The 11,918-nt window shown below is 49.1% G+C and overlaps 1 gene segment (V, D, J or C); it reads left to right on the top strand.

Moving 5' to 3' along the window:
• The window catches only part of LOC308550065 (immunoglobulin lambda variable 1-40-like), a 429,946-nt gene that overhangs the window by 303,830 nt on the left and 114,198 nt on the right, over positions 1-11,918 (top strand).

Here is an 11,918-nt window from a genome sequence, read left to right as displayed (position 1 = left end):
GCCGGCCACAGCCCAGGAGGCGGCCCTCTCTGGGCGGGAGCTGCTCTCCGCCGCCCCCTCGGGGCTGGTTCCCCGGAGCCTTTCAAGCCCCAGACCCCGCTCCGGCCTTCGCTCTCCTCGCCTCCCCCGATCCCCGAGGCGGATTTCTCTCCTCACCAACAAATGCCTCTGGACGAAGCCACAGCTGGGCCTGAAAACTGAAAATGCGGGCGGGAGGCTCCTGAGCAGGGAGCGGGCGCCGCCTCCCCGCGCTGCGCCCGTAACCCCCGGGCTCTCGGGAGGGCCACCAGGGGGCACCCGTACGGGCTCTCGGGAGGGCCACCAGGGGGCACCCGGGCCCGGAATCCTCCGCGGGTCAGGCTTTGGTGTCCCCTTTTCGCTAGTGTCCTTAGGGGAGAAAAGTGGGGCTTCTGGAGGCACCCTTCCCGGGTGAGGAGCGAGGGGGAGGTTACGCGCAAAGCGGAGGCCCCAGCCCCGTCTTGTCATTCGAGCGGGCGCCTGAGGGGTCTCCTTGGGGTCTTTCGAAATCAGCTACCTCTCTCAGACCTGGGAAATATTCAGCCTTCTCAAACTGTGAGATTTTTTTTTCTGAAAGGGGTAGTGGGCAGTGGGCACTGTGTCCCTCTCATCCAAGTGACCCTGAATCTCTTTGCCACAGGCTATAGGAAGGCCGTGGTGGCTGAGAGTAACAGGCAGGGTGGCAAAGCTGGATATTTTTTGTGGCTCTACCCTGCCATTCCTCCAGACACATCCCCCCTGACTATGAACTAGCAGAGTTTAAGATTTCCAGCTACATAGATGAATGAATGAATGAACGAATGAGTACACATGAGGTCATTGCATTGATCCTCAGTGGATCTGAGACTGTCACCTAGAACAGAGCTGATTAAAACTCAGTTTTTTTTACCTTGGAACTGGAGGTTCAGCCTTCCCCTCCCTCCTTTCCTCTAGACTCATTCTGTAAATATTTGTCCTTGAGTGGCTGCTAATGCAATGCTCAGAGATACACACAGTCTCTCCATCACAAGGTTTAGGGTGAAAAATAGAAAAAAAGAAACCCATGAAAAACCCCAAGAAAACCACTGTCTTAAAGCGGCGACTTGCAATTAATTCTCTGAAGAATAGAAAGGGGCTGGTATGGAAAGTTCCAAAGGCAGGCAGACTCCTGTCTGAGGCCTGAGCAAGAAGCAGCCACTGGGGGGCTTGAGAGGATCCTGTTCTGGGCATGAGGACAGGCCGCACAAATCCTGAGAGAGGAAAGTGCTTGGCCAACTTGAGAAGGTAAAAGAGACTGGGGCAGAGGGGAGGGTGGTGAGAGTGACCGGGAGGGAAGCAGCGGATGTGCCTGTGGGATGTGAAATGAAAAGGGAATCCATTTGAAGATTATCCGTCCTTATTTTCATGCTCTGGCTGCTTGTCATACTCGCTGAGACAGATACACTAAAAAGATGAGCGCTGTAATATTTGAAAGCAAAATGCAGGTCACCAGACAGGTTATATAATGCAACCCTCTTCATGTAAAATTAAACATGAACTATAACATTGGAATATAACATTATAAAATATAAACATGGAATATAACATTCACTTATTTCATTGCTTCAAGTAATGCTTCACAATGTTTATCATATTCCTGGGCCATACTAGGCCTGGATATGGGAGAGGGACTGAAAGTTCCAGGGCACCACCCTCCTGGGATATATGTAATTCATATTTGTGAACATCTTAGATAAGCAGGTCAACATGTCCAAAAGATGGTCACTAAAATGATAATGCTGGTTATCGTAAAATACTTTCCCGTATTTTTTAAACGTTTTCTATCATAATTGTTTTTCCTTGGCTAGTGATGAAAATAGAGCTATTTTCATCTTGGAAATATTAAAAAATTCATTCCACCTGCACTGCATTATAGTGATCACCATGGAGACTTTAAAAACCTTCAGAGAGAGAAGAAAGGGAGGGGGGGATGCTTTTGAAGTAGTATTTGTGTGTGTGCGCAGCTGAGAGAGGCCGAGTCTCAGCTGACCTGAGAGGGCGAGAGAGAGAGAGAGAGAGAGAGATGAACTGAAAGAGGAAAAGACATTTTTCTATGATCACCTAAAGTAAGCCTGAAGGAGAAAAAACCTGGATTCTCAGCCTAACCATGCTTGACTTGGGATAAAAGTCACAGAGTGCTTACCAATTAATGGAAACTTAGCCTTTTGATTTTCTAGTGAGACTCATTAAAGTGTGCTGTGAACTTTAATGCTGTCTTAAGTTTTTTTCAAAGGCAGGCAGACTGAGGTGAGAAAGGACAAGCCACTGGTCCAAAGCAGAGTGGACGAATCAGGAAGGAATTTGGGGCTGTGGAGTCCTGGCGTGGGGCTCCTTGCCCCCAGAGTGGGGCTTCTCTGAGTTGTGCTTCCATGACACCCAGTGCACAGTTGGCTTCTGATTTAATAACATGCGCCAGAAATGGCCTCTGGCCCCCCAGTCTGCTGCAGGATTAAGCTGATGTGAAAGGTCTTGGAGAGAATCAGGGTGGCTGGTGTGCGCTCCCGAGGCTGTGTGTCCTGATGTGGGTGAAACACCACTTTTGAAAATTCTTTTGGGGTAGCTATGAATGAGCCCAGAGGGAAAGGCAGGAATGCTCAGGCAGCAGGCAGCATCCTTTCATCCCAGATTCAGGCCTCCGAGAGACGGCTTGCAGAGGGTAGGACCCTCCCCAGGTGTGTAAGGGTTGGGAAAGAGGCTAGGTGTGTGGAGAGCAGAACCCACCAGAAGGCCAGCTGCTCACTAACAGGTGGTGCTTCCAGGGCTCCAGAACCTTGGACCAGCCTCAAAGCAACTTCTTAGGAAGAAGACTTAGGCTGCCCCACTAGTCCTGCCTGGAACAGGGTGTCTACATGCTCTCCTGGGTGCTAAGCCTCAGACTGTGGAACGAAAGAACTTAGAATCCTCAAAACTCAGGAGCAAATTTGCATGAGTTCCCTCCTGCACCTTAGAACCTGGGGAGGGGACAAGAGGGGCTTGAGTGTCCTTTACAAGTGCCAGAGTTTCAGGAGGCAGAGCTCTGAGATGTCTCCACCATGGCCTGGGTTCCACTCCCCTCTTGCTCCTCACTCAGCACAGGTGACAGTCCCCAGGGAAGAGGTGATGTGGGTTCCTGGACTGATTCTTCTCTCTGTCCCTTCCAAGTTCACCTGAGTCATCCCTCTCTGTATTTCTCCCTTTTTTCCGGGTCCTGGGCCCAGCCTGCCCGGACCCAGCTTCTGAGTGTCTGAGGCGAACTGCCACGGTCTCCTGCACTGGAAAAAGCAGCCACATGGGAATTTATAACCCTGTCTCCTGGTACCAACTATGTCTGGGAACTACCCCCACACTCCTGATTGATGCTGTCAGTTCTCTGTCCTCAGGGCTTGCAGCTTAATTCTCAGGCTCCAGGTCTGGCGACATAGCCTCATTGACTACCTCTGGACTCCAGCCTGAGGAAGAGGCTGATTATCACTGACTGTCCTGGGACAGTCATGACTTTTACTTACGGTTCTCCAAGTCCACGAGGAACTGAGACAAAACCTGCTGTGAGCCCTCAGTGTCTGGAGCTCCACGCCAGCCAGGCAGTCAGACTGTGGTGTCTGGTGTCCTTTCTGCTCATCGCTCCAGGGGTGTAAGTGCCTTAGGAATGGGATCCCATGCAATTCCTGGTACTCTTTTTTAAGATGTGGGAAAGAGAAATAGTCTCCCAGGGCATATGCTTTTGAAAAATGAAAATAAAAGCTCTTTTTTTCCTCTGTGTGGTGGCCTTGGAATGGGAATTCACTCTCTCCCTTCAGTGGCAAAATGGGGGGAAGAGCAGTGTGCTCAGTTCACCTCAGCACAAGGGCCACCTCAACCTAAGATGTCCCACTGTACCTCAGTGTGGGTTCACGTACTCTGTACTCGGCGACCCAGGTCTCCCTCTTACCTTGTCCCCACCTGGGTCAAACCAAAGTGACCCAGATGATCCGGGCATTAATTTTCTGTTGCTATGTCACAAATTGCCACAAATACAGTGGTTTTAAACAACCAAGGCTCCATGTTTCTCATCCAGTCTTCTTATTTAAGTTGGTTTTATTTAATGTTTGCTCAGCCTTGAGCCAAGAGCTGCTTCACAAGCAATAACTTTGCACCAAGTCTATGGTGGGACATGCTAAATAGTCCTGAGATGAGCATCTGCGCCTCTGGTGTGGCAGGTGACACATTCCATTCTAGAGGAAGTTAATGGACTAGTAAAGGGAAAGTAAAGGGGAATGGGCTTAGAGGGAAATAGGAGGGATCAGGGGGCCTGGTACTGAGCTGAACGGGGAAGGACAGAAGGTGAGAAGGAAGCAAACGGGGATTTCCTGCCCCCACTCAGCTGCTTTCCCCGGGTGCTTGGGATGCACCACCTTAGGCCACCAGGGGGCAGCAAGGGCCTGGGGAACATATTTGCTATGGTTTATGCTATCCCAGGCTGAACTTTGAAGCACTGCTTCCCTCTGAGCCCCTTATGTCCCAAAACAGTTGTGCCCAATAAATCATATTTTAAAAGGACTAATATGTCTAAGGGCTCAGCACTGGGCTTCAGTCTCAAATCACTGAAGAGACAGGATGGAGCCATGTGGAGGACCATCCTAATTAAGGGAAATAAGGAGTTGAGGGCAATATGCAGTCCCCAGCTCTGCCATCAACACCTGAGAAATGGAGCAATTGGACCTTTGTAGCCAGCCTGGGACCCTGTCCTCACCTCTGCCCATACAACGCAGAGGGGAAGTCCTGGGATGTCTCACCCCAGAACCACCATGACTCCCACAACAGAAAAGGTAGGTATCCCCAGGGCTGGCTTCATTTCTGCACGCTGTCCTGAGCTCAGCCTGATCTTACTTAGAACATGTTAAAGAGTTTGATTCTTTTTTTAAATTTTTATTTATTGATTTTAGAAAGAGGGGGAGAGAGTGAGGGAGGGAAAGAGAGACATTCATCGATTTGTTGTTCCACTTAGTAATGCATTCACTGGTTGATTCTTGGACGTCCATGACAGGGGAAAGAAACCACATTGGCACATTGGGGTGGAGCTCTAACCAACTAAGATACCTGGCCAGGGCAAGTTTAATTCTTGAGAAAGCTCTTCTTTCCAGGGTTGCACGTATATCTAGACTCCAGGTCAGGCCAGGGTGGGATGAGGAGAGGCAGGTGCAGGAAGCAGATTTGCATGGAGGCCACGCCCACCCCTGAGGCAGGGGTGGGGATAAGAGAGGCCTGGGGGAGCCAGGCTCAGGGTTGGGGTCTCAGAAGGCAGCACTCTTGGGGCATCTCTGCTATGGCCTGGGCTCTGCTCCTCCTCACGCTCCTCACTCAGGGCTCAGGTGAGGCCTCCAGGGAAGGGCAATGGGGCGTCTGGGCTGATCCTTTGCCTCCCCCTCAGGCTCACCCGGGGCCCAGCACTGAACTCACCAGAGTGTGTTTTTGCTCTTTCAGGGTCCTGGGCCCAGTCTCCCCTGACTCAGCCTTCCTCCGTGTCTGACACACTTGGAAAGTCGGTCACCATCTCCTGTGCTGGAAGCAGCAATGACATTGGGGGATATACTGATGTCTCCTGGTACCAACAGCGCCCAGGCACAGCCCCTAAACTCCTGATTCATGATGTAAATAGACGGCCCTCAGGAATCCCTGAGCGCTTCTCTGGCTCCAAGTCTGGCAACACGGCCACCCTGACCATCTCTGGGCTCCAGGCTGACGACGAGGCCGATTATTACTGTTGCTCATATAGGAGTGGTAGCACTCTGCACAGTGACTCAAGTTGATGGGGAAGTGAGACCAAAAGCTGCTCTGTGCTCACAGGCTCCCTGTTGCTCTGAAGATGCTTCTCAACCCTGTGCAGGGGGCTCAGGCAGCATGGCCTGGAGAATTCATTCTCTGCCTGCTCCTCTCTCCTTCCCAAAGCTTTGAGGATGCACTTTTGTCGTTTTCAGGGCTTCTCCTCTCTCACATGAAATCCCAAAAGAAACTCTCTCTGGTTTATTGTCCTTGCTTTGTTTTGTGGATCCAGAAGGCCACTCATTTGAAACCCTTCGTTGTGACAGCCACGGGGAGGCCCCCCGCTCTGCCTTTTGGGCAGGTTTCCCGCAGTCCCCTGGGGAGTCACCACTTTAAATCCCGTGGCCTCCACGCCTGGAAGATCCACCTGGGTTCAGTTCTCCACAAATGAAGTGGGAATGAGAATAAAGGACATTTTCTTTTCTTTTTTCTTTTCTTTCTTTCCTTTCCTGTTGTGCTCCTAATATTTCCCATAAGCAAGGAAGTTTTGAGATGGAAACTTGAGATCCTATGCTCTCAGAATTGCCCCCAACTCAGTACCTGAAGGAGTCTCCTGGAAGCTCCGTGCACGGGAGCTGCCATCCCATCACATGGGATCTTTCCAAATGGCTCTTTGGTTCTTCAAGATGCCTGTTGGATGTGGCCCCATTCCTCATGGATCCTCAAAGTATGGGATTTTCATGAAGACCCAAGTCATTTCCAGCTGTAATCCCAGTTACAAGGAATCACTAAGTACAAATAGACATAACTATCAGGCCAGGAATTCTCTGACCAGTGAACGAAGCTGGGCTTAGGTGTTATAAGACCTGGTGCAGTGACCTCCTTAGCCCGGGATACAAGAACTCTCCCAGCTGCAACCCTGAACATGCCAGGCCTTGGAAAGGACTTCACTCCCTGACAAATCAGGGTGCAGGGCCATCCTACTGGAAGTTCAATCTTTGTTATAATTCTCCACATTGATGTTATTTGTTCAAAAATTCCTGTAACTGATTTCTTTCCCTGGAACCAGTCAGTACCTTCATGCTTTAATCATCCAGGCTGCAACAGGGACACTGTGGACCCTCCCCACCTGGGTCACAGCATGGGACCTTTGACATGTGCACAGAATCTCTGTGTCAGGTGGCACTCTCTTTATACAATACTTCTTCAATATATTTAATCTTTGATTTTCTTACTTGCAATTTTTTAAAGGAATCATTATATTCATTTTGACCTAAAAGCATGGACTTGGGAATAAATATTTGTGTATTTCAATTTATTAGCTTGGCTTTTTTGGTAATTAATTGTAGTTGCAAGTTGTCATTTTGCTTACTCTGGTGGCGGCCTTGCTTAGTATTTCTACGTCACGCCTTCTCATGTGGGCACACATATACAGAAGGAGTTTGAATGGGAATGGGGACCCTGCAGCAGGGGGGCTCTGAGTTGTTCCTGCTACTAACAGAACACAGAATGAGGAAAGGTGGAAGCCAGGGCAGATCAGAGGTTGGCTTCTTGCAGGAAAGATGAGGTCACTGTTATGGGCCCAGGAGGCCTCTCCATGGTTTTCCAGGAGACAGGGTCCAGTCTGCTTGATCCACAGGTCCAGCTGATGCCCTTCTGAACAGGTCATTGATTACTGCCATTGCACTGTTACGTCACACTAAATAAGTTATTATCTAACAGGCAGAAGACGAGCACATAAATGCTCAGAGCACCTGCCCTGAAACAACTGTATCAAATAGAAAATCATCACCTCCTCCCACATCCCATTTCCTCTCCCCAGTCCCCAGGCTGCCATTAATCTCTGCCCTCCCTTGACCAGGGTGTCACCCCTCTTTGATCTTCAGAAAGTCTGTGCTGTGTGTGGTATGAAGGACGACTCTAAAGTCGTTTGCTCAGAGCATTGTGAACCATAAATATTCCAGTCATTTCATGAGGACATTTCCATTTCTATCTGGCCAGGTTCTATCAGTCCTGATTTGTCTGATCTCCAAGCCCTACTCTTTCCAGAAAAATATACCAGGCCAAGCATCTCTCTGTAGATGAAACAGATTTTGCCTCAAGAAGACATGTAGCTCTGAGGCGAGGTCATCTCAATGGACTATGTAGGGGGCACAGTGAAGAATATTGTGCTTCCCTTGTGACAGCTGGGGACACTCTGAGGATAAGTGCTGGAGCTGGACGCTTTGCCCATCCTGACTTGTCATCTCCCAGAATCTAAAATACAAGAACCTGCGTCCTGCTGGTTTCCATTGAGCGGTAAAAATTCCTCCTGAATTCTCGCTCCTGCATGGGAACAGTGACTTTCAACATTGTGGGAAGTCACTCTGTCTTCCCTTGATCCCATTTTTACTTCTGGAATTGATTTCATAGCACATCTAATGTTTACTCATTAGAGGGCCAAGAAGTGCCTCAGGAGCACTAACCCTGTGTGTGACAAGGCTGCTTAGGGACAAGCATGTGTTCCTAATGGGAGGGTCTGGATTACCTGAGAGGCAGGTGACACTCCATTTTAAACAAAGAGGGATACAAAGGTCAATGAGCTCAGGTGGATGTAAGAGATATATAGGGACCTGGTACTGAGCTGGATGGCAGTGACAAAGGCAAGGACAAGAGATCAGAGCTGATTTTCCCATTCCCACTGAGTGGCTTTCTGGGGTTTGAATCATCTGAGGCCACCAGGGGGCAGCGTTGTCTGAAGTTGGGGAAGGTACTTGCTGTGGTTGACCCTGACCTGTAGGAAGCCTTAAGGGTGTTTCCCATGAGATTCTCCTGAGGGGATTTCGAAGGGAGGGTGATGTCCTGTAGCTGTTGCATCCCAATATCTCTGCTTCTAGATGTGGCAATAAATGTTGCTGAGCCTCAGACTCTGTAGAGATCGGGAAAGGGATACGTGATCCTTCATTTTACCTGTTGAGCAAGGAGAAGAGGTTGAGAAGCAGTGAGATGCTCCAGCTTTGCCTGGGACCCTGGGGGACGGGGCACTCGGGTTTTTCTAGCTAAGCTCAGACCCTGTCCTCAGCCTCGTCCAGCATCTGGTCAGGGAAGTCCCTGTATTCCTCAGCAGAGGACCACCTTGATTCCCACAATAGGAGCACAGGGACACCCAGGGTTGGCTCCAGCTCCTAGGCACCTATGAATGGTCTCAGCGTGTCCTGAGTGAGACTCCTGTCAAACAATTGTCATTCTCTCAGGTGAGCTCTGCTGTGTGTGGTGCAGAAGCAGGGAGGTCAAGGGCCAGGTCAGGGTGGGGTGAGGAGAGGCAGGTGCAGGAAGCAGATTTGCATGGAGGCCACGCCCACCCCTGAGGCAGGGGTGGGGATAAGAGAGGCCTGGGGGAGCCAGGCTCAGGGTTGGGGTCTCAGAAGGCAGCACTCTTGGGGCATCTCTGCTATGGCCTGGGCTCTGCTCCTCCTCACGCTCCTCACTCAGGGCTCAGGTGAGGCCTCCAGGGAAGGGCAATGGGGCGTCTGGGCTGATCCTTTGCCTCCCCCTCAGGCTCACCCGGGGCCCAGCACTGAACTCACCAGAGTGTGTTTTTGCTCTTTCAGGGTCCTGGGCCCAGTCTCCCCTGACTCAGCCTTCCTCCGTGTCTGACACACTTGGAAAGTCGGTCACCATCTCCTGTGCTGGAAGCAGCAATGACATTGGGGGATATAGTTATGTCTCCTGGTACCAACAGCGCCCAGGCACAGCCCCTAAACTCCTGATTTATGAGGTAAATAAACGGCCCTCAGGAATCCCTGAGCGCTTCTCTGGCTCCAAGTCTGGCAACACGGCCACCCTGACCATCTCTGGGCTCCAGGCTGACGACGAGGCCGATTATTACTGTAGCTCATATAGGAGTCCTAACACTCTGCACAGTGACTCAAGTTCATGGGGAAGTGAGACCAAAACCTCCTTTGAACTCACTCAAGTCCCTTCACTCTTCAACACAGGCTTTCATTGGTTTATTCTTTGTTATTATTTTAATTTTAAATAATTGCAAACTTAAACAAAAATTTAAAGATAATATAAAGAAATCCTATATAACCTTTTCCCTGATTCACTAGTTTGTAACACTGTATACCATATTTGCTTTTCATTATATTTCCTTATTTTTTCCTCTGTCTCAGCATATATATTTTTATGTATGTGTATAAGTATAGGTATATACACATACATAAATCTACATACATAACACATGCAAGCACATAACATACATTTTCTGAATCACTTGAGAGTACCACCAGCGCCGATTTTTAATCTTTTTTTCTATAATTTACATTCAATAACATACATCATTTCAGTGTGTATGATTTAGTGGTTTATATTATATTCACAAGCACGCTCATCCATTGTCCTCTATAATTCCCCCTGAGGTGACACCTCATTCATTAGCAGTCACCCTGCATTCCCTCTTCTTTCAACTCTATGGATTTGCACATTCTGGACATTGCGCACAGATGGACTCACACACCACGTGGTCTTTTGTGTTTGATTTTTATTATTTATCAACACGCTTTCCAGGTTAGTTCTTGTCGAAGCATGTACCAGGACTTCATCCCTTATCATGGCCAAATAATATTGCATTGTATGGATATACCTCATTTTATTTATCAATTAATCAACTGATGGAATCCTATTTCCTTATCTGTCTCTTCTGTCACAGCCCAAGGGCAGAGTGGTCCTTTCGGGATCTAGGGCATGAAAACTCTAGGTTCACGTCACTTCACATGAGGAAATAAAAATATAATACTCATTCTCAGGGAAATCTGTAGGAGGCAGACTAGGCTCATTTTTCTCTCATTCTTAGAGCCCTAAGGATTGCCTGTTGAGGAGCATCTTTCCTTCTTTGGAACTGATTTTTGAACATGTCCTGGATGAACCGGAGAGGCCAGGGAGGGGCCTGGGCCTCAACCTCATCAACTGAACAAGGGGGCTTCATCCTTGTACTGGCTCTTTCTTTCTCTCTTCCAGCGTCTTTGTCGAACGTTCTAGGCAACTTTCTACCACCTCCAAAAGGCTAACAGGACAGGTTTTTCATCTTCTACTTGTGGTTTGTCATAAAAATTTAGTCCTTCTCTGCATTTGCTCTGAGGCTTTGTCAATGGAGCTGAGGAAAGGAAAAGAATTCAGGTATATTTCAGTTTATTTTTCTAAATTCCTTCTATTATAAAATGCATCATTCCCAAAGAAGAGTGTGTGAGATGAACATTCACAATTTAAGCAGGACTAATAAGGTGACATCACATCTACCCACGGCTAGATCTACCCACCCAAAGCATATCCGTCTATCCCACTCCCCAAAGAGCCACTGTGCTGACTTTGGTGTTAATCCTTCTACTGCTTCGCTTGTCTTTCCATCCCTGTATCTTCCTGGAACTGCACCCACAAGCAACGTAGTTTTGAAACAGTGAGGATAAGCTACAAACCAGCTGAGTGAGGAAAGGACAATGCATCCATCAGGCGAGGCTCCAGGGTGGATTCACCCCAACAGAGGCTCAAGCTCAGTCTCGGGCAGAGCTCCCCCCAGATTTATTGGAGCCTCTCCCGAAGAGGACAGACACGGCCCCGGAGGAAAGAGAAGGGATCCTAGAGTTGGGTCTGGTCTTGCTAGATGTGAGCCAGGTCTTGGCTCTCTAGTAGGAATATTGGCGGGGGTTAGGGGCTGCACATTTTCTGTTGCCTAGTTTTAAGCCTGGACTCCAGGGGTAGTCTGAAGCACTCACTGGGAGGAACAGAAGACATTAATCTTGGCTGGTTGGGACACGGGCAGTGGCTCATGTCAAGACAAGTTTGGCACAGACAAGAAAGTACAAATAAGAATCCAGGCCACACACTCCCAAACATTACAGGATGGTGCCAGAGCCGTTTGCACCTTGGATATGTCAGCTTCCACATCGATGCCTCTTTCCATGTATTGCCCAGTGGGGAAAGGCATGAGTGGGACATGAGCATTGGAACGTGGTGGGCAGAGGAAACAATATTCATGAGGCGCACAGGGTTCTCGTCACGATACCCTGACTCAACTCCGCCTGGCCTCTCATCCGGAGAAGTGTGTTCCACCTCTGCCAAGGACAAACTTGAGCAGGGAGGGGCTGGTGGGCAGCGGTCTGCCAACCTCACTAGTAGGAGGGAGAGAG

This window comes from Miniopterus schreibersii (genome assembly GCF_964146895.1).
Source record: "Miniopterus schreibersii genome assembly, chromosome: 20".
In the NCBI taxonomy this organism is placed as follows: domain Eukaryota; kingdom Metazoa; phylum Chordata; class Mammalia; order Chiroptera; family Miniopteridae; genus Miniopterus; species Miniopterus schreibersii.
This window is presented reverse-complemented; position numbering and strand designations above follow the sequence as displayed.